Source organism: Oratosquilla oratoria, chromosome 11 (genome assembly GCF_046742065.1).
Source record: "Oratosquilla oratoria isolate Oo_2021 chromosome 11, ASM4674206v1, whole genome shotgun sequence".
In the NCBI taxonomy this organism is placed as follows: Eukaryota; Metazoa; Arthropoda; class Malacostraca; order Stomatopoda; family Squillidae; genus Oratosquilla; species Oratosquilla oratoria.
The window spans coordinates 1027532-1050938 of NC_134787.1; the positions used below are offsets into that span (position 1 = coordinate 1027532).

The 23407-nt window shown below is 40.4% G+C and overlaps 1 protein-coding gene and 1 pseudogene across 1 annotated transcript in view; both read right to left on the reverse strand.

Annotated features, from left to right (window-relative positions):
* Positions 1–23407, reverse strand: part of LOC143029542 (protein dispatched homolog 1-like) — a 414630-nt gene that overhangs the window by 363370 nt on the left and 27853 nt on the right. The gene's annotated exons all lie outside the window — the stretch shown is intronic.
* On the reverse strand, positions 17262–18093 carry LOC143029535 (zinc finger MYM-type protein 5-like; annotated as a pseudogene).

Sequence of the window (23407 nt, forward strand, 5' to 3'; positions counted from 1 at the left end):
GCAGTTTTGAAAATCACGAGAGCTGGTAAGACACCTGGGTTGGATGAATGTCATACGGAGTGTCTTAAAAAGGGAGGCATTGCTATAGTGGTACATGATCTTTCCTGTCTGAATCCAAAGTGCCTCGGGTTCAGTATACTGTTCTCCTCCAGATATTTTGTCCATCTATCTTTGATGATTCTCTCACAAACTTTAACTATTGTACTCGTTAGGGACACTGGTCTATAATTTGTTGGGTCTTCCTTATTTCCCCCCTTACATATTGGCATTTTTCCAGTCTCCTTGTAGTTTTCTTTCTTTGAATGAGCATTCAGCTATTTTGCATACTTTTCCTGTTAGTTCATCTATACATTCATTTAGTATCCAGTTTGCAACTCCGTCCGGGCCATGTGATTTGCTGACGTCAAGCTTCAATATTTGATTCCTTATTTCATTCTGAGTAATATTTAATTCCTTCATTGAAAGAAATCTTACTTCATTTCTTTGATCACAGTTTTGTAAAAAAAATTTAATACATATTTGACATGTTTGTTCATAATATCTGCCATTTCTCCATCTTCTGTAAATTCTATGTTACTTTGATGTAATTTAAGAATTTCCTGTTTATTTTTTAGTTTGCCGTTTACATATCTATGAAATAATTTGGGTTGATCTTTACATTTGTCTATTATGTCCTTTTCATAATTTCTTTTTTCTTCCCTTCGTATTTTTACATATTCATGTCTTAGTTTGATGTATATTTTCCATTTCTCAGATTTTTCTTCTTTTTTTTCATCTTTTCCAGGCTTTATCTCTTCTGTGTCTAGCCTCACTGCACTTTTTATTATACCAGGGATTTATGTATACCGTTTCCTTTTTTTGTCTAGGTACATACTTGTTTTCTTCTTGCTCCTGCATTTTCTTTTCCCTTTATGTACCATTTCCTCAGTCTCAAGTCCATCATTCTCCAAGAAAACTCCTTTCGTTCTCCATTCTTTTCTATAGCTTCCTGTTTTAGTGTTTTTTCTTTCTGTTTTTCCTCATAACTCAGTTCCTTTTTTATCCATAATTTTTGTAGTTATTACTTTTTGCTAGTCTTCCTGCGTTTGTTAATATTTCTTCCGCTATCCTCTGCGAATTAAGTTTTACTTTGAGAGGTCTACTCTTCTCTTCAGAATATTTCCTCATCCTGTAAATTTCTTCTATTCCCTTTTCAAATCCTTGTCCCTCCTCCTGTATTTCTTTTACTATCTCCCTCACTATATTCTTCCCCTCTTTTTCCTTTTGGAATCTTATTAGTCCATGTTTCTCTTTGATACCATTGATTATAATATACATCTTTTTTTTTCAATTGTGTCTCTTACCCAATCTCTTTTCTCCTTTATTACTTCTATCACAGTGTCCTTTGTACTTTCGTTCATTTGTTCTTTGACTATTCTTTAAATAATATTTTTTTGGTTTTCTTTGTGTTCTTTCATTTGTTTTTTAATTTCCGTTATGTTTTTTTGTATTTCCACCAACTTTGCCTGCCTCTACTAATATCTTCTCATTAATTTCCCTCAACAAAATTTCATTTTTATTGGTGTCATAATTTTTCAATTTTTCATTATCATTTTTACTATAGTTAGTTCCTTTTTCATTTCTTCCATTTCCCTAATGAATAGTGCATTTTCCTTCCTCAATTTACTCACTTCTTTGTATAATTGGTTATGTTCCCTTTTCCAGTCAACAATTTCCCTATTTATTTCAAATATTTCTTGGTTTATTAGTATGCTTTTGAGGTCCATACCTCTCTGTTCTGAATCCAAGGAATAATTCGTCTTCATATCTAGGACTATCAATATTTAAAAAAGAAAAAAAAAAATCTAACCACTCTTACCCATATCTAATATTCTTTTGGTTGTCTCATCGTATGTCGATTTATCATCCTTTTTATCCATTTCCCTTCTTTTTTTTATTCTTACTAAACTTAATCACTTTGCTACATCACGGTTCTACCACTCGCCATCGCCCCCCTTCCGTGTGTGTGTGTGTGTGTGTGTGTATTCACCTTGGTCTTGGTCTTTGGGTCACGTGCTGGACTCGTGATCGACAGCTATTTCCCTCCCGGAAGAGAGCTCAGAGCTCGTATGACCGATCTATGGATAATGCTGTGTGTGTGTGTGTGTGTGTGTGTGTGTGTGTGTGTGTGTGTGTGTGTGTGTGTGTGTGTGTGTGTGTGTGTGTGTGTGTGTGTGTGTGTGTGTGTGTGTGTGACGGCACTTTCCTACGCACTTCGCGTAGTAGCACTCGAGGGAAGTCCTCTGGACCGGGTGACTCGTCCGGGCTCAAGATTAAAGCATATACTTAAAGCATATACTTAAAGCACATACGAGTACTAACGTTCAAGAAACATTTCCCAGAGGCGCGCCTTCGCGAATCGGCCGTGGAGCCGTGCCATCACCTCGTAAAAACACGTTGTTCTATTGGTTTCCGGGTCCTCTCTGCAGTCCAGCAACACACACCTCTTCTCCACGCTTCGCGGTCCACTCGAGCGTTTCCCACCCACCCACCTTCCCATACTCTCGGACAGGCTCCTCTCGGTCGGCGCGGCGCGGCGTCGAGGCGATTCGTCTTCCACTGCGGGCGAACCTATTTTCCCGTTCTCGCCTCGGCGGCCCTTCCGCACATAAAACCACATTTTCCCCTCACTGTCAACACGAAGTGAGGTCCACGTCCCCTCCCATGAATCGCTCTTTGCACGAGTGCCAATGTCTGTCCGCAAAAAGAGACAGACAGAGAGAGAGAGAGAGAGAGAGAGAGAGAGAGAGAGAGAGACAGAGATAGAGAGGGGGGAGAGAAGAAAAGAAAGAGGGAGAAGGGGAGGGGGAGAGAGTAATAGAGAGAGAGAATTAGTCAAGAGGAGAGAATAGAGAAAATGAGGTCGGAGAGGTTGCCGTTGCTAAGAGCACATGAAGAAAATCTCGAATCGAGCACGCAAACCTCCGCATTTTTTTTTTCTCTCGAATCTTGCTTGGCCAATTTCACTTTACATCAACTTCCATGTGCTTGGCTTCCTCCCTGCTGGACGCACGGAGTTCCTTTCTCCACAGCCCTGTTACGAGTCTTGTAATCCCTCCAAGGGAATAAAATGCCAATGGCGGACGTAAAAGAGCAACAACAGGTTTTAGTAGTTTCTCACACTTGCCCACACGTTTATGGAGTTGGCAACACTTATACATAGTAAAAAGGTTTTATGAAATGTGGTATCACTGTTGCTGTATATACACACACACACACACACACACACACACACACACACACACACACACACACACACACGTACACATAAAAATGGTTATGTGGTCCTTGAATTTACACTGGATGTGGGGAAGACAGAAATAAGAAAAGAAATATACAAAGAAGATACAGCTATGCCAAAGTTAAATTTGTAGAACTGAAAAACATTGGTGAAAGAAGTACGAGCCAAGAATGAGTGGAAAACAATAAAAAAAAAGTGCAGTTTAAAACAGATATGGATTTAAAAAACAATGGACGAATACAAAAGAGCCAGAAATAAATTTGTAAAAATTAGAAGTGAAGAGGAAAATTCTTTGAAAATGGTGTAATAGATCACTGAAGAGGAAGTGAAACTGGTCTGCAGATTTATAAATGTCAACGTGAAGCAAAGAGAAGAAATGAAGGGATAGCATATGAAGAAACAAGGAAACTGAAACAGTAAATGGAAAGTTGCAGTCAGCATTCACCTATGAAGAAGATTTCCCCCCCACTTGGGTAAGACCTCAGAGTTCGTAGACAGAAAGATCTATGGGCAATTACGTAAACCCCGTGCAATTAGTTGGGTCTCTACCGAACTCCTACCCTTTGTGATGTATGCTAACATTCAACTTATTCCAAAGGAATGCGTCCGTTCTCAGCCCTCTGAACTACCGCACTAGTTTCCATTTCCAGCTTCCGCATCTATCCTTAAAAAAAAAAAAATAAACATCTCCCCACTGACAAACTTCTCTTTGACCGTCAATATAAATTTCTACTTGAAATCTGATTCTTAACAATCTTCGTTGGAGATTTGGGCGGAACCTTTGTTGTTGAATTAAATATAATAAACACTTAGCCTGGCGGGTTTTTTTTCTAAACTATTATCATACAGCACCTGTGCGTCTCTCTCTGTTTTTCCATTTTCTCAAAGTCACATGTGACTTACTTGACCGCAAATCTTGTGCTGAGGACTACTCTACATTTTTCGACGTCATTCTCCAAACGTGGTTCTCAAACTGAGCTACAACATTCTAGGAGGAACGATGCATAACACCTGACTTCTGACCTTCATATCTAATCGGGAAAATAAAAGAGTGCTCCATGCCACAAGGACTTAATATCTCCATCTCCCACTCGTGTGGGATACTGACGGCAAGTTTCGTGTCCTCAGTAATTTAGGGACTAGTGACATCCCTGCAGACCAGTCACGCATCATTCTTCCATGATTGGAAACAAACTACCACTTTCTTCTGCCACCCTCTTATATCTGCTTTAATACCCAAGGATAGAAACACTGGTTACTGTTGACGAAAGCCAATGACACATTATTCCAGAGAGCTATCCTTTTTCCTTCGATGGCACACAATCTTGTCATTCTGACGCCATTTATATTATAGTCTACCCCTCACAAGTAAACTCGACTGGAAATTTCATATCTCAACGATTGTTAGAAAAGTTTCAATGAAATTAGATGTTCTGTGACGCCTTGAAAATTTCCCAACTCCAGTTCAGCTGGTGACCTACAGGGCAATTATTCGCTTTTGTAAGAAGCACACTTCATAAATTGGGGATGACTCATCTCACTTGGTACTCCAGAACAAAGCAGTCCAGAGCCTTCTGTTTTCTCAACACTAACTTCGGTCTATCGCTGTCCGCCGCAAAACTGCATCTTTATCGCCTTTCTGTCGCTATTTGCGTCGTCACTACTCTTCCGAACTGAGTCGCTGCCTGCCTCTCCACCTTCCTAGACTTTCTGTGCAATTACCCTTATTTCAGAAGTCAAAAGCTCTTTTTCCTTGCACTGGGTGCCTCTGAAACTCTCTCTCCACTGGTGCTTTCCCACTTGCTTACGGACTGAGTTCTGCTAACAAAGAAATTTCAGGATACTTCCTCTATACCGGCATTTGATTCTGAATTGGCCTCTTCCAAGATTTGTTTTCTTTATGGTGCAGCCGTCTGCGGGCTTCTCTCCGCTCTCTGCTCCCCCCTCCACACACACACACACACACACACACACACACACACACACACACACACATACGCATGCGCGCGCACAAAAAACACATGCACACACACATATACAAACGCGCGAGCACGCACATGCACACACAGTACTCAACACAACCCCTGCCCTCCCCCTCCCGTCACATTTAAAGATTCTGTCCCCCCAGGCATGGCATGGCCAACCCAACATGACTTTATTCTCCTCAAGATGGAGATCCTACGGACACCAAAGGATTAAACAAATTCAACTGCCGCAACGCACATGGATCTCATTGTGTGTGTGTGTGTGTGTGTGTGTGTGTGTGTGTGTGTGTGTGTGTGTGTGTGTGTGTGTGTGTGTGTGTGTGTGTGTGTGTGTGTGTGTGTGTGTGTGTGTGTGTGTGTGTGTGTGTGTGTGTGTGTGTGTGTGTGTGTGTGTGTGTGTGTGTGTGTGTGTGTGTGTGTGTGCGCGCGCGTGTGTGTGATTGGTTAAGTTCGTCACGAAAACAAACGGTCGAGGGTGCACGAGATGGGTATGGCTCCGTGCAGCCTAACGGCAACAAAGGACCGGCGACAGCGACCCGAAGCACTTGACCACTGCGATGATGTTCCCTCAGTTGAATGGGTCTGTTTGGGATCAGACGTAATAAAAACCAACGAAGAGCATCTCTGTACGAAAAGGGCGAAATGAGACACTCCTTCGCCCCCCCTCCCTCCAGGGGACATTCATTCAACCGAACAGAATCGTCCGTCATTAGCCGGAATGCATTAGATATATGATTTTACTGCTCCGATGGAGTTCACGATATAGCGCAAGTCTGAAGGTCAAAGGCTGTTTCCTGGGACCTGTGTAGTGAGATCCTTCCTTGTCTTCTTTTGTCTGACATGGTGGAAAGGCACTAGCCCACCCAACACCCTTTACCGCTGACTGGCCCATCAAATCGTGTTCAACTAGCATCGTCTGCATTGGGAAATATTATGTTCAGAACTGTACTGCAAAGATGGCAATCGAACATACAATGGACACCTAATTTGGGGGATATGCAGGGCGAATAAGTCCATCTTCGCCTCGTAACGCGCGCGCGCACACACACACACACACGCACACACACACACACACACACACACACACACGCACGCACGCATGCACGCAAACACCAAAGTAGCATGATCACTAAAGAGGTTGATGGAGGCGCCACAACAGGACAGGAAATAAACGTTACGACTTGCAGTTAATCCCCTCCGTGCCGAGTGGCAATCTTCCTTTTATTTCTCGCGGCAACCCCAGTCTCTCTCGATCAACTCCTCCTCCTCCTCTTGATGGCACCTTCCCTCTTATTTACGGCGGCTAGGCGGTTTCATTTATTTCTGTAGCACTCGCTCGATAGCGGAAGGACTAACACGAGATAGTATGCGACAGCTGCACTGGAAATGGGGCCAGGCGGCGGTCGCTCTTCTCAAGTCGTTCCATGATCGAGAAGCTGGTTCAGCTCGGCAGACTTCGCTCGTCCTTCGGGCTAAACAAAACCGGAAAGCGCTACATACTGTACAACTGTCGTATTGACGAATAACCACCACTTCCTCCTCCTCCTTATTCTTTTTTTATTCTTTCGCAAAACGATACGTCTCCCTCTCACTTTCCTCTTTTCTAAATTCAAACCAGCAGTTCATTAGATGGACGAATTAAACACCATATGAGGACGGAGCCTTTATTTGTATGACGTTTCGCTTATTACAGCGGAGCCTTTATTTGTACGTTTTCGCTTATTAAAAGCTGTAATAAGCGAAACGTCGTACAAATAAAGGCTCCGTCCTCATATGGTGTTTAACTCGTCAGTCTTGTCGGCAACTGCTACTTTCATGAAAAAAAAGTTCATTAGATACCACTCATGTCCGCAATTATCTCCCATAAGCTGAATTAACTTGTCTGGCGACTGCTGCAATAACAACCACCCTTCTCTTTCACATTTAACCTCTTCCGCTGTCAAAGTTCTCTTGAGTTTCCTAAGATGGTTTGACTACAGGAACAATGACGCACCCCCTCTCTCCTGTAAATTGTCACGCCAGCTTTCCATCTTTTTTTCTTAACTTGGTCAAGATTTTATTAATAACAAAGATTACATCAGATAATAGAGTAGTAATTTAGGTGGTCCGTACAACATAAGAATAAAGATAGATTTAATGAGGTTTAAAATTATTGAAAAAACAATGCCAGATTATAGAAAATGGAATACACATGTGAACACCAATTAAAAAAACAAGAAAATGTATATTTTTTAAATATTGTTGGCCTCCACCTCTCACAAACATTCGATATCAGCACTATTAACGTGAATTCCAAATCATGGTTATCTTCTATTCGTTTATCTATGAACTCACTTATATTCAGAACGGTTTGGAATTTAGGTCGGTTATGTACATGTTAGATTAGGTATGTTGGGTTGGAATTGCTAACCACAAATATCAAGGGGAATCGAAATAGAATACTTTTAAATCAGTTTTGATCAAATGCACCAATGGAAATGAACTGTTCATTTCCATGGCCCGGGCATACGTTAACTTCCACAGTGTTTATGGAAAAAAATAATAATAAAGAATAGAAAATAACATAAAATAAAACAAATCAAAACAAACAGATAACAAATAATAATAACAACAACAATAATAATAATAATAATAATAATGATAACAATAATAAAATAATTGATAAATAAATTGAATGGGGCCTCCCGATCAGCCGAGGGTGTCTGAGAGCCCGAGGCCACCTTCAGACAAAGACCAGTTTGGTTTTCCCCTGAACAAAGCCTGTCAGTGGTGTAAACAGTTTGCAAGGATTAATCGAAACAGTCATGAATTCTCCATCCCATGTTCTCAACTAAACACAAACCGTCGCAGCCTCCCTCCCTCCCCCATCTCGCCATAACTTCTGCGCATTCTAATCAAAGATAACCAACACGACCAGGAACGTCGTCAAATTTAGGTCCTTGATTCCGCCTCGACGCTCTCCTCTGTCTAGCTCAGGGAAGATTCCATTCCGCAAAGGTCTACAGTCTCGCTGAACTCGTTGAGGACTGGCACTGGCTTGGAGAACTCACCATCCCGCTCCCACGGAGAGAGAAGTGAGAAACCCCCTGGTAAGGCAGGCCCTGTCAGTTGAGGCAAACCATTTTTTTTTTTTCCGATGTTTGGTTCGCCTCCCCGCCTGGCCAGGGCTGTCAGGAGTCAACGCAAAACGCACACACCGGGGCACGGGAATAATCAAATTCACGACCACCTGCTCATGAATTTGATACGGTCTCCACTGAGTTACAGCGCGGCCAAGTCAAGTAATTCAGTCAGCCCTCCAAATATTGGCCTTGAGGGGCTGACGACTGTACGTATTCCAGTCCAGAAAATTCTGTTCGACTGGGAGAAACCTTCACTGCGCATTGGTTTGAAGACCATCTCGATACAAAAAAGTGTCGTCACCTATGAGAAGCTTACTCTAATGAACACCAGACGACTTCATTCAGCTCGGCAACTAGGAACGGATGACGATGACTTTCTTTTGTCAAAATCTTGCAGCGCAATAGCTGTAGCCATATACTTGCGTTCGAGCCTCCATTTTTACGCTCGGGCAGTCAGGGAGGTATGTGTGTGAGTTTGTGTGTGTGAGTTTGTGTGTGTGCGTGCGTGTGTGTGCGTGTGTGTATGCGATGTGTGTGCTTGTTTGTGTGTGTGTGTGTGTGTGTGTGTGTGTGTGTGTGTGTGTGTGTGTGTGTGTGTGTGTGTGTGTGTGTGTGTGTGTGTGTGTGTGTGTGTGTGTGTGTGTGTGTGTGTGTGTGTGTGTGTGTGCGCGCGTGCGGGGAAGGGGATAGGACTGAGGCCATGGTACGTATGAGGCGTAATCGAAAGCCAACGCACCAGGATGCAGCAGGGCTGGTTCAGATGCAGGAAATGTTACACAAAAATGCATGAATAAAAAATGAATAAACAAACAAGTAAAATATAAGGCAAAACTGTGTATTTATTTGCACGGGGCAGACATGGAATTCCAGGAATACTGACTGTGCAGTTCATGTTAACTTGCTATCCGAAAGAACACCCAAGGTCATGTCCCCCAAAGTCTGCCCGCATTTGCTGAACATGTCGGATTCGACATGACGTCATATCGTCCTCAGACTTTCTGTGATTTCGTCTCAAGGGAGGAAGATGTTGACGTCATTCACAAGCCTTCCTGTACGCAGCGACACTATGTTCATGAAGCTGAAGACAAATGACGTCTACAGGACGCATCATGGCCGATGAACTCCATGCCACACTATATCAAGTCTAGGGACTGATCTGGCCCCATAAATATAACAAAGGAGCCTGGTATTCCTCGCAACATCTACTGTGTGCCACGGTACCGACAGGTCACCTTCCGGTCTTTGGTCACGATTTTTTTTTTTTTTTTTTTTTTTTTAGCCCTCTGCAAGACCACTCAACCCACCCACACACACCTTCCCGGCCACCTGGGTCCAAGCACGTGTCATGCCAAACGTTTGCTCTTTGTCAAACCTCGTGACAGCCTCAACGACGTGTTTGCTCAACGTGTTTGGTCGAAGCAAACAGTGATTTGATTGGCATGATGGGGGCTCTGGGCAGAATTAAACCCCTCCTTACCCACCCACGGGGGCGCCACGGAAATGGACGAAATAGCCTGCAAACAGCCAGCCTGAATAAGGGAAAATTGCCAGGTCAAAGGGGAATCTAGGCGGGTTTAACCCCAACCACTCCCTTGCCGAAAGAGTGCCACGGAGACTGTAAAAGGACATTTACACAGCCAAACGGTTTGTCCAACTCCGCTGTCCAACCTATTTGTCAAGAGGTTTGAAGAGGGATCAGACGGTCAAACCAAACGTACATCCAACTTCAGTGTGACTCGTGCAGTTCTTAGGCAAAGATGCCTCTCGACCAAGACATATTAATTGCTACTGGTTTGGCGGTGGGTGGCATTAAAGGAAAACGAAGGAGGATCGAAGTGGACAAAGGATTGATTGTTGAAGAAAAGACCAAAATTCACACACTAATTTGTTTGTCGATTTGAAATTGGAGCCTGATGACTGGCGTAATTACAAGAGGATGGACGAGGTAGCACATTTAGATCTGTTGTGGCGAGTCACTTCTTCCATGAAAATAAGGACACAAACATGTCCACATTGGAAGAGCTCTCTCGTGACAAATCTTGGTCCAAAACAAACATCACCTCATCAAAATACCAGAGAGAAGATTATAAATGTCATCAGGAGAACTCCCAGACTTCTTTGAGTTTTCAAAATTTGTTATATTCTCTCCCGAAAGCAGTCCGGAGGCAGTTTATTTGCTTCACCATGGCGTCCCGTGTGCAGATCGGCAAAAGGTCCTTTAGTCTCTCCTGACGAGCAGACAACCCCTTATTTCTAGATAACTTATTTGCATATTCCTTCGATTTAACCTCCCATAAGGCTGGATGATCTTAGTAGTTGTGAATACATTCCAATAACACCTCCTTCTCATGTCTCTTTCCATTATTTTCCTCCATGTTCATATTTCCGGCGGATGTCATTGCTATGTCCACTTCGAGGCCTGAATAGCTACTGATGTTTGATGTTTGACGGTCGTTCTCTCAAGCGTTTGTGGATGAGTTAAGCCCCGCCCACAAAAGTCAAGCTCAGCCAGACTGCCTTCAAACCATTTGACCAACGTGATTGACAACCAAATACCCCATTCACATGGTCAAACTTCACTTCAAACATATGTTGGACAAACTGTTTGGCCGTGTAAAAGACATTTTGGAAGGGCCGGAGCAGATACGTTCAAGGAGTTCCCCTCACTATGAGAGAGAGGGGTAGAGAGAGAGAGAGAGAGAGAGAGAGAGAGAGAGAGAGAGAGAGAGAGAGAGAGAGAGAGAGAGAGAGAGAGAGAGAGAGAGAGAGAGAGAGAGAGAGAGAGAGAGAGAGAGAGAGAGAGAGAGAGAGAGAGAGAGAGAGAGAGAGGAAGGGGAGAGAAAAAGGAGGAGAGGAAAAGTGAGAGAGAGAGAGAAATCAGAGAGGGGAATAGAAAGAGAGAGAGGGTAATATGATAGTGAACGAGGAGGAGCGAATGATTCTTTCGCATTTTCTTTGGCTCAGGAATTATGTAGAGTACAAGGTCAGCAGAGGTCGAGACGCGCCCACTCGGAGATTTCCAGGTAGAGGGCGTAAAATGCACACTGCATCACGGCTATAGTTTTAATCCGATTCCACGCGGAATCGTGGAATATTAATGTTCTTTGGTTAAATTGGTGCCAGACAAATAAAGGTACACTCTAGAACACAAAAAATACACAATGCCCGACACACGTATATCATAATCATCATTATCACTATTATTCCTACCGATATTAATCTTCTTGTGTTTCTGGGAACGGAGAGTCAACCAACGAGTTTCACAGACACCTTCTATCTGGCCCTATTCTGTGCCGGTTGCTGAGCTGGGTTCCAGGGTGATGTTGCTCTACGCCCTCAGGTCCCGAACTAAAAATTCTTGGCCGTCATCTCCAGCCATCCCGATGGGAATCAGAGTCCAGGATGGCGCAGGTTGTGTGTTCAAAAAGGAAACGCAAGATTTGGCCGGACCATCGGACTCTTCGCATTGCGGCAAGGCAGGCGTGAGGCGCGTGGCCGTTGGGTCCGCCCTAGAAGTTCATCGTTGGTTGTGTGCTAACAGCTACTGGATGCATTCAATCCTCCTGAGGGCTCTGCTGTAAAAGTCTTTGATCTTGGTCGCCTGAGTTTTATTCTGCAGCCAGGTCCTCCATACAGGAAGACTGACATTATCAAGGTATTATGAATTCATAGTTCTATCCTTAAAAGGGGGTGGTGCCTCCACAAGGGTCTCCTTAATGCATGACGGTAAATGCCAGGCCATCAGTCTCTGGTTTTAGATCGCCCGTTTTGGCGACATTTGAGGGTGGATACAGATTTTTACGGTGTGTCGTCGAAATGGAGGGGTGGAGGACCCGAACCATCTCCAACATGTACGAGTTCGTTCTTAATCCATCCAATACTAAGCCTCAGCTTTCTGTCCTCTTTATCGAACACTATACGGGCGTCTCTGAGTTGTTCGAACACGTTATAGGTATGTATTTTTGGTCCGCAAGTAACACACAAGGAACACGTTCACAGACCTTTGTCATTAGGCGCACGCGCGCGCGCACACACACACACACACATATATATATATATATATATACAAATCATGTAAATACCATAGCAGAGGTCAAATAATGGAGTATTCTAAAAACTAATATTAAAAAGAAAGGTAGCAAGAAGGCCAACGCACGCACCCACCCACGGACGAGGAATATTGTCTAGAAATGCAACCCGATCGACCAGGGGGGTCATAGTTTCAAATGTCTCGACAAGGTCATTACGCAAGACAGTAAGAGTATATAACAAAATAATAAAAGAACATAAGAACACAGGAGACTGCAAGAGACCATAAGGCCTACATTAGTCAATTCCAAGCCCATAAAATTATTCAGCCTTCTCTTAAAACAACCGATAGTTTCAGCGCTCACTACTAGATGGTTACTAAGTCTATTCCATTCGTTAACCACTCTATTTGTAAACCAGTTCTTGCCTATTTCCTTCTCAGACCAGTGGCGAGACCGAGAGTAACCTGGGTGAGACAGAAAACTGAAGTGAAATGTATTGTGGAAACGGTAGAGGAAAGGAAGTGGAACTGGGCAGGTAAGTTAACTGTGTGAACGCCGCAAGATAGGAAGCGTGGAAGATGGAGACCAGACAGCAGGTAAAGAGACAAGACACAGAAATTTGCAGGAGTGACGTGGCAGATGTTGGTGCAGTCGTAAGAGTCGTGGAATGGCATGAGGAAGGCCCTTGTTCAGCAGCGGACTCGAAATGGCTGGATTGATATGAAAGTTTGACGCTATTCCGTCCATTAATGACGCAGCTGAGATGTATCTTCACTGTATGTGTGTGTGTGTGTGTGTGTGTGTGTGTGTGTGTGTGTGTATTATATATATATATATATATATATATATATATATATATATATATATATATATATATTTGTGTGTGTGTGTGTGTGTGTGTGTGTGTGTGTGTGTGTGTGTTCACTTGGTCTTTGGATCACGTGTTGGACTCGTGATCGACAGCTATTTCCCTCCTGGAAGAGAGCTCAGAGCTCGTAGGTCCGATCTATGGGTAATGCTATGACCTTGCACACACACACACACACACACACACCCAACGAGAGTCAGAGTAACGACCCGAGGCACAGCGATACCGAAATAATTTCGGCCCTGGGCAGGATTCGAACTGGTTACTGGGAGCACTTCTGCTTCCCAGTTCAGCGCTCTACCAACTGTGCCACCGAGTCGGTGTGTGTGTGTGTGTGTGTGTGTGTGTGTGTGTGTGTGTGTGTGTGTGTGTGTGTGTGTGTGCGTGAAATTATTCTGTCGTTATTGACACAGCTGAGACGGATCTCCACCGAGGATCCCTGTACCTCACCACGGTTGCTTAATCCTGCTTGGTAAGGTTGTACTCGTTTGGTGAGAGGTGCATGTGCAGGGCGACCCTCACATTGGAGGGAGGGGAGGGGGGCATACTATGCCCTGGGGCGGCAATTCTAATCTGACCATGCCGCCCACAAGGCTGACAAAATAATAATAATAAAACAGGTCAAGGGAGCCCCGAATATTTTACCGTAATATACGATTTTTGCTTTAGAATCAACAAAATATGAAATATTTTCCCCTTATCTTTTCTACAATAGGGATATTAAATACAATTTTTAAAAATCTGCATAATTATTTCGCAAGCCAATAGCTACAATAGGCAGTAAGGAATGGTGGATATGGAGAGTGATGATGGGGGAAGTGTGTGTGTGTGTGGGGGGGGGGGTCACTGAGAACGTCCCGGGGCGGCACTTGGGCTTGTAAGGGCTCTGTGCATGTGAAATGTTTTTTGGTATGTACACACACACACAAACATATATGTGTGTGTGTGCAAAGTAGACCACTTGGAAAAAGAAACTAACGAAGCAGAGCGCTTTTGTATATTACATTTTCAGTGCAAAAAGTACATAGTTTAATAGAAATACATAGATTATATATACATGAAAAAGGAACAAGGACAACTTGCATAAGGGTAGAGGTCATTTACCCCCTAGAAGGCGTTAGGTCAGGTCGCAAGGGTCAATGCGTCCACTAATGTATGTATATATACATATATGTATATATATATATACATATATATATATATATATATATATATATACATGCGAATTAAAATCTAGTCGACATGCGAAAATTAGAAGACACTGAAATTTGGATAACTGTTGGCAATATCGAGTCAAACCTCATAAATTGAGGTTGCAGCGCCTACCTGCATTTTCCAGGCTCTACTCCATGAATCAATAGTCCCAAGTTTCCCGTTTTCTATCAACGCTTATGCTACCGTTTTCTACCTCACCATTTTGGGAGTAACACTTATTTATCAATGCATTGCCTCCTCATGAACCTATGTTATCGTTTGTTACTTTCTATCATAGCCAGGGCCAATGCTACGAAACGCGGAACCCAATTGAAAAACTGATGGCGGGGCCCCTACTATACAAAAGAAGAAATTATTGTATGTTTATATTTTCAGCAGTGTGCTCTTTAGAAAAATAAATGTTTCATATACAAAAGTTTTGAAAGACAGTATTTTTAATAAAGTAAGGCAACTGGACAAACTGCTTATATAGAATTTTAGAAAAAGACTTTTCTGGCTTTATTTGCAGCATCTCAAAATATTTTCAAGGTCGATGGTTTTAGCAATCTCATTTTTCTTTAGTTAGCATTGCCAAATTGTTTAATCTTTGGTGAAATTGTTGACCATAAGTATTTTTAATGTTTTAGGTTTGAAAAGCTTCTTTCACCTGATGCGACTATTACAGGCATTGTTAAGTAAATCCTCAAAGCAGTGAAAACTTAAGGAAATACTGTAAATTGATTGTTTACTACCAGGTATTTAAACAGAGCATTAAGTTTAATGACAATGGAAGGAAAAAAGTTTTCAGAGATTCGAGTTTTTCAGCCAACAGACAGCCATCAACGTCTTTAGTTTTTTTTTAGTAATTACCTCTCCATTAGTCCTCTGTTTTGTTGTGGTGCCTGTTAATGATGCTTCAAGGTCTGCTGTGTTTCCTTATTTCCCCCTTCTGTATACTTTGAAAGTTATTTAGAAATCCAAATAATTTTACATGGCTTTTAAATTGTTCAAATCTACACTCCATGCACTGAATAGCTTGGTCTACCACTAAGTTGAGGCACTGAACTCTGTATGTATCTTTTAGATCATCTAAAGGATTATCTTTTGTCTCGTATGAAAACAGTCTTCAGTCTACATAGTTTCTTTTCTTTAAATTGTCTAAACCACAGTGGTTATTTAACAGCTTCAGCCAATCATTTGCACCTACTAGAACATCATTAAAACCCTTTCTATAAATTCTTAGCAATGATAATTTTTTCTAAATGATTCCAAGCCTTCATCAAAATCCTTTGTTTCACCTTGTAGTTCCTTACTTACATAGTTAACTTTAAAAAATACTTCATGCCAAAATATAAAAGAAATTAAAATTTTGTAGTCTTTTACCTATTTTACTAAATATTCAGCTTCTGCTTTTACCTTGGGCTCATCTGTTATCTCTGATATTTCCACAAGTGCATCATATACTTCTCCAACTTGATAACGAATAGCTTTAACATTATCAATCTGACACTGCCATCTTGTATTGCTCAAGGGTTTAACTGATAACCCGGGTACATGTTTTTTTTTTTTTTACAAAATGCCCACCTTTTTGTTGATGCTGAGAACTATGTAGATAGTTTGTAGAATCCCAAAACAATTCATAGCATCTGGACAATACTTGGCTACATCTCTGAGTAAAAGGTTATAAATGTGACATGCACAGGGTAAAAAAAAAATTCTTGAATTATTCTTCAACAGTCGTGCTTGTACTCCAGATATGTGACCTTTCATGTTGCTATCGTTAACATAGCCTTGGCCATGAATGTCTTGCACCTCTAGATTAAATTCCTTCAATCTGTTTAATAATGTTTTATATAAATCTTCTCCTGTGCTACTTTCAACTTGTGCAAAATTTATACACATACATCTGAAGGAGCCAATTTTCAATATCTCATTGAAAACAGCTGTAGCCGTGATGTTTGGTAGTTCATTCTGAGGAATGTCTGTAGAGGAAGGACAGGAGAGGACAGAAGATAGGGGTGAATGGAGAAGGGTTGTGTATAGATGAGGCTGTGATGCACGAGGGAGAGTGGGTGGGGGATGGGGAGTGAGGAAGTATGTATGAGAAAAAATCTGACGCAGCCCGAAGGGATTTCTCCCCATCTTCTCCTTTCCTGCATGAGGGGACAGAGAGGGGGGGTCGCCGATTTAATGAAGCGGCCTTGCTGTGGATGTGCTGTGTCTTGCGACACTGCTTCTGACCCAGGGCAGTGGACAGGATGCAGGGATGACCCGTAATCCAGGAGGTGCCAAGATAGGAGGGTGGAGAGGAATGGAATATATGGGAAATGAAAGTGATTTCTATGCCTTTTTCTTTTTGGCTACCCCCCGCGTAAGGGGGAAAAAGCCTTTGGTATATGTATGTATGTATTTTTTCCTAGATAGTGATTATGAATTTCGTGTGTTCTGATTTTTCGAAGATGTGTATCAAGAACAGGGCCAAACTTTCCAAGCAGCTCCACAAGATATAAAAAGTTACAATTTTCATTTGTTCCTCTAAATCAGTGGTTCTTAACCTGTGGGGAATTCCCCACTGGTGGAGAATGGCGGAGTTGCCAAGTGGGGAATGACCGGTTGGACAGAAGAACCAGTCTTTTTTTTTTTAATCGATGTGTTTTTGTTTCTTTTTGTTTGTTTCTGGTGTCTTCTTGTTGTCACCGATGCTGTGGTGGGAAATGGAGAGTTGGCTCACTAAAAAGTGGAGAATTGGAGAAAAAAGGTTAAGAACCCCTGCTCTAAATGCTAAATTTCAGCAATAAAAACCAATATTGCTACTAACCATTTGAATACTTGCTGCCAGTACTTTGCATGTTCACTGAAGATTTTTTCATGTTCTTTGTTAATTGTCTGTCCACTACAAAGTCTTTGGTGTAACTCCCAGAAACTCCATGTGACTTCCAAATGGTTCTTTGAATTTTCATTCTCACATAACCTTGTACAAAGATTGGACCAGTTCTTGAATCCACCTGTTGATAATGCAATGCTTGTGTTCTTACTAAAGAGTTTGCAATAAAAACAATAAGTTCTATCAGCAGACTGAGGGTATATAATCCATGGTCTTTTAACACTCTCCCAAATTGGAAGTTTCTTCTCCCAGTGAAACTTTGAAGAACACTGTCCATTTTCATTTCTTGGAAAGATTATCACGGAATATTAAGAGGATCTTTCACATGTTAATTACAACTGTATTCGTGAATGATCTATCATTGTATGATGTTTGGGCTTGTTATTTCCCCCCGGTCATAAGTAAGCTTTCTGCTTTGGCACTGTCTTCTGGTGCATTGAGATCGTCTTCAATTTGATTCACAACTGCGTCGTCCTTTTCTAATTTGTTATCAATGTCATTGTATTTATCAATTGTATTTGGGCCCAAGGCTATATCATAATTTTCTGATTAGTTTTTATTTTATTCATCCCTAATACATGGGTGTTTCAAAGATGGAGTGACAAGGTATTTGTTGATAGCACCTCTATATTTTTCATTTTCAGATACCTTAGCCCTAGCCAGTGCTTGTATCTGGTTGCCACTTAAATATTTATGTCTTTTGTCTCGATCTCTGATTGTGCTTACCATGATGTAAGACCTTTTTATAATTAGAAAAGACAATGACAATAATCTGAAATAAAAATGCATTAACAAGAGGGAAGGAAGAAGAAGGGGAAAGAAGGAAGCAAGTTTGAAGGATGAAAGAAGAAAAGAAATTCAATATTAAAAAAAAGTTATAAGAACTATTGTCCAAAAATTTTATTTTTGAGAAATCGCCTTGTAAAGATTTTGTATGCGGCTCGGGTATGGATTAGGGGGCGCATCATTACGCCAGTCGACCAAATTTTCCTTTTTTTCGCGGTACAACTGAACATGATTTTCTCAGAGTGGGCTGTTCTTTCTGTTGTCGGATATTTTTGTCAATAGGGAGTAGGCGACCGACGAAATTACCCGACACTCCAATTCGATTTCGTGAGTAACCCGACATTCTTTTTCCAAAGGATTACAAAGGTGGAGCATGCCGACAGGAGACCTTTTGGTCCACATCTAGGTCGGATGCGAAAAAAAATCATAATAATAAATGAATAAATGAAAATTATAATAATGATTTTTGTGAGGCAACCCGACATATGTTCTTGACTACGGCCCTAAACATCACATAGCATTTATCAATATCCATGGAACACGAAAAATAATCAATATATTCAGAATCAGCTGTTCCACCCACAAGCCATTTTTGATGCATTGTTTACATTCATGACAAGTGACCGTAGGCTAGGTATATTTCCATTTCGAACTGTTCTTATTCTTTATATATCCCAAACACACTATAATACTGTCATATTATTACCATATACTATAGCTTACATGCTCTTTTGTGTTATCATCGGCAATAGTAATTGTAAATTCGAACTATTGCCAAATTAATTTATTATATATATATATATATATATATATATATATACGCAAGCAATCACATCACCGTGATACGAAAATGCAAAATAACCACAGGAGAAAGGAACCTTGTAGACTTTCGTATATTACATCTTCAGACTGAAGATGTGTTATACGAAAGTACTTACTGTCTTCAAGTTTCCCTTCTGGCTATTTTGCGGGCGCGCGCGCACACACACACACACACACACACACTTTCAACGAACGGACGGCTTGAAGAACGCTCTGAAGAAAAGTGCAGATTGTGGATACCAACGCAAAGAGAAGTGCCTTTTTGTATTTGCAGGGGGGGGGGGGAAATTGCTCGTGGGGTAGTGGGAAAGTAAGGAAAGAGGAGAGGGGGAGGGATTGCTGGGGAAATGGAAGGTAATGAGGAGGTGGAGGAAATGGCCCTGACGGGCCGCCGTAAGGTAGACAAACGACCCCAAGACGAGTTGGATGATAACATGTCTAATAGGAATGTGAAGATTAGAGGTATAGATAGGAGCAATATAGCAGAAAGTGATGAGAATATTTTCAAGGGATTTAAAGAGAGTGGGGGGGACACAAACCCCCCCCGACTGACAAGACTAGAGAAGAAGGTTGATAAGGTGATCGAGGACTTGGAGAGTAGGTTAGGTCATATGAACACCATTTTAAAAAGGGTTGAAAGATTGGAAGAACTGGAAAAGGCGAATAAAAACTTAACTGATGAAATAGAAGAACTAAAAAGACAGTTAAGAGAGGTAAAGGGGGAGAATGAGGAATTGAAGAAGAATAGTAAAGAAAACAGAGAAACAATAGCTAAAGAAAGTAAAAATTGGAAGCAAACCCAAGAAGGAAATAAGATTTCATTCACTGACATAGTCAAACAGCAATTGAAAGAACATACTGAAGACTCAGTTATTAAAGTGATGAGACAAAAGGAGAATATAGTAAGGGATTTAGCAGACAAGAAGAAATGTATAATTATATTAGGAATGGAAGAGAAACACAACACAGATAGAACCACAAGAATCAAAGAGGAAAATGAAAAAGTAAGCCAATTACTAGAATCAGTTCAGGAAGATGAACCAGGAATTATGAAACAAATCGAAGAGAAATTTAGACTCGGAAAGTATAGCACAGACAAGACCAGACCAATTAAGATTAAATTCAAGTCACAAACAACGGCAGAGAATATCTTATCCAAAACAGGGAAACTAGCAACAAGTGAACAACACAAAAAGATATGGATAAAAAGAGAAATGAATAAAGAGGAAAGAGAGGAAGAAAAGCAGAAAAGACTGGAAGCTAAGACAAAAAACGAGAACAGAACGGAGTCAGAGAAAGAGAGATTCTATTGGAGAGTAGTGAACATGAAACTAAGGAAGTTCGACATACAAAAGAAAAACATAAGGGAAACAGAGAACACAATGGAAGTGGCAGAAAACTAAGAGTGTCTTACACAAATATAGATGGATTAATAACAGGATTGAATGAGCTGAATGATTATTTGAAAGAAAAAGAACCGGACATAATGGGAATTGTAGAAACAAAATTAAAAGGCCCACTACCACCCAACAGTGTAGGACATGATGCATACAATTATTGGATTAGAAACAGAGAGAAAAAGCAAGGGGGTGGAGTTATGTTCCTGACTAAGAAGGATATAAACGTGAAAGGTGTCATATATGGAAAGAATACAGTAGAGATGATTATGATAGAAGTGGAAGACAGAGATAAGAAGAGCAGAAAATTTGTGATCAATTATGTGCCTCCGAAAACAGCCTCATGGGAGGAGAGTGAATATAAAAGTATGCTAGAGGACACAAAGATAGCATTAACTAAAATAATGGAAGACGGAGGAAGAATAGTTATGATGGGCGACTTTAATTGCAAAGAAATCTGCTGGGAAGAAATGACAGTAAAGAGTGGTGATGACTCATGGGGAAATGCTCTACTTGAGATGATTACTGACCATTCAATGACACAATGGATACAAGAGAACACTAGGTATAGAAATGAAGAAGAACCATCGAGGCTAGACTTAATAATTACATCTGAACCTAGAATAGTGGACAAGATTGAATATAAAACACCAATAGGTAAAAGTGACCACATATTGATTGAACTGGAACTTAATGAAGAAAAATATATGAAAAGAAATGAACAATATAGAAAAGGAAGAATGATGTATGAAAAAACAAACTTTGATAAAATAAGAGAATTCTTCCAACAAGAAAACTGGGAAGAAATATACAAAGAAGAAACATCAGTGGAAGAGAAATGGAATATTTTGACAAAAATTTACAAAAAAGGAGTGGAAAAGTATGTCCCAAGACAAAAACAAGAAAAAGAATATGTAAAATGCTGGTACAACAAAAGTTGTAGGGAGTTAAAAGACAAAAGAGACAAAGCCTGGACCAGATGGAAAAAAGACAGAAGACCTGAAAAATGGAAAATATATACTGGTTATAGAAATGAATATGTACAAAAGTGCAGAGAGAAAAAAAGAAAATATGAAAAAGATGTTATAGAAAAGTGTAAAGATCAACCAAAACTATTCTACAGATTTGTAAACAATAAACTGAAAAACAAACAAGACTTGGAGAAATTGAGACAAGGAGGAGTTGAATACACTGAGGAAATGGAAATGGCAGAAATTATGAACAAACATTTTAAATCAGTGTTTACAAGGGAAAATATACAACCTGAAGAGATTGAGTGGAAAGAAAAAGTCCCCCCTATGGAAGAAATAGAAGTAACAAAGAATGAAATATTGACACACTTGGGTAATTTTGATGTCAGAAAATCGCATGGGCCAGATGAAATAGCAAACTGGATTCTGAAAGAATGCAGGAATGAACTGGCAGACAAAATACATAGCATAATAAGCAGTTCCTTAAAAGAAGGAAAAGTTCCAGAAGATTGGAAAAAAGCAAATATAGTACCTATATATAAAGGAGGAAATAAAAAAGAACCTACCAACTATAGACCAGTCTCTCTAACAAGTACAATAGCAAAAATTTGTGAAAGAATTATCAAAAGTAGATGGGTAAAATACTTGGAAAAAAACAACGTACTAAATCCAAGGCAATTTGGATTCAGACAAGGACGGTCATGCGTCACCAATTTAATATGTTTCTATTCAAGGCTAATAGATATAATACAAGAAAGAGATGGATGGGCTGATTGTGCATTTCTAGACCTAAAAAAAGCTTTTGACAAAGTACCACATAAGAAGTTGCTTAAGAAATTAGAATATGAAGGAGGAATACAAGGTAAATTGCTAAATTGGATGGAAGACTTTTTGCAAGAAAGAAAAATGAGAGTAGTGATAAGAGATCAGCACTCAAAATGGAATGAAGTAATAAGCGGTGTCCCGCAGGGAACAGTTCTGGCCCCAATAATGTTTGCTATATATATTAATGATATGGATGAAGGAATTGAAAGCTATATGAGCTTCTTTGCAGATGATGCAAAACTACTGAAAAGAGTGAAAACTGAAGAAGATTGTGAATCACTACAGAGGGATCTAAATAAAGTACAAGAATGGAGTAGGAAGTGGGAGATGGAGTTCAATACAAAAAAGTGTAGTATAATGGAATTTGGAAAAAGCAAAAATAGAATAACAGGATCATATAATTTGGGAGAAGAAGGAATAAAAAAAGTAGAAAATGAGAAGGACCTGGGAGTTATTGTTATGAATAATATGTCACCTGAGAAACATATAAATAAGATTTTTGGAGAAACTTATAATTTAATAAGAACAATCAAAGTGGCATTTACATACCTGGATGAAGAAATGGTGAGGAAAATCCTAATCACCCTGATAAGACCAAGATTAGAATATGCAGCAACGATATGGTCACCAAGTACAAAAAAATGTATAAAAAAACTTGAAAGAATACAAAGAGCAATCACAAAACTGGCACCAACACTCTCAAAACTATCATATGAAGAGAGACTACAAAAACTTAAACTACAGACACTAGAGCAAAGAAGAGAGAGAGGAGATTTGATAGCTATTTACAGAATCATGAAAGGCATAGAAATTACTGATAGAGAGAATCTGATAAAATGGGATGACAGAAATACAAGAGGACACGGAAAGAAAATAAAAAAAGACAGCTATAGAAGAGATTTGAAAAAGAACAGCTTTCCTCACAGAGTAATAGACAGTTGGAACAAGTTAGATGAGAAAGTGGTGTGTGCAAAAACAATACATGAACTTAAAAATAGTTTAGATAAAATGAGATATGAAGACGGGACCCCACGAGCATAGCTCCCCTTCCCGTAAAATACAACTAGGTAAATACAACTAGGTAAATACACACATATATATGTATTCATATATACAGTATATATATAGTATATATATATATATATATATATATATATATATATATATATATATATATATTCATGGAACACGATAAATAATCGGTATATTTTGAACCAGCTGACCACTCGCCAACCATATCCT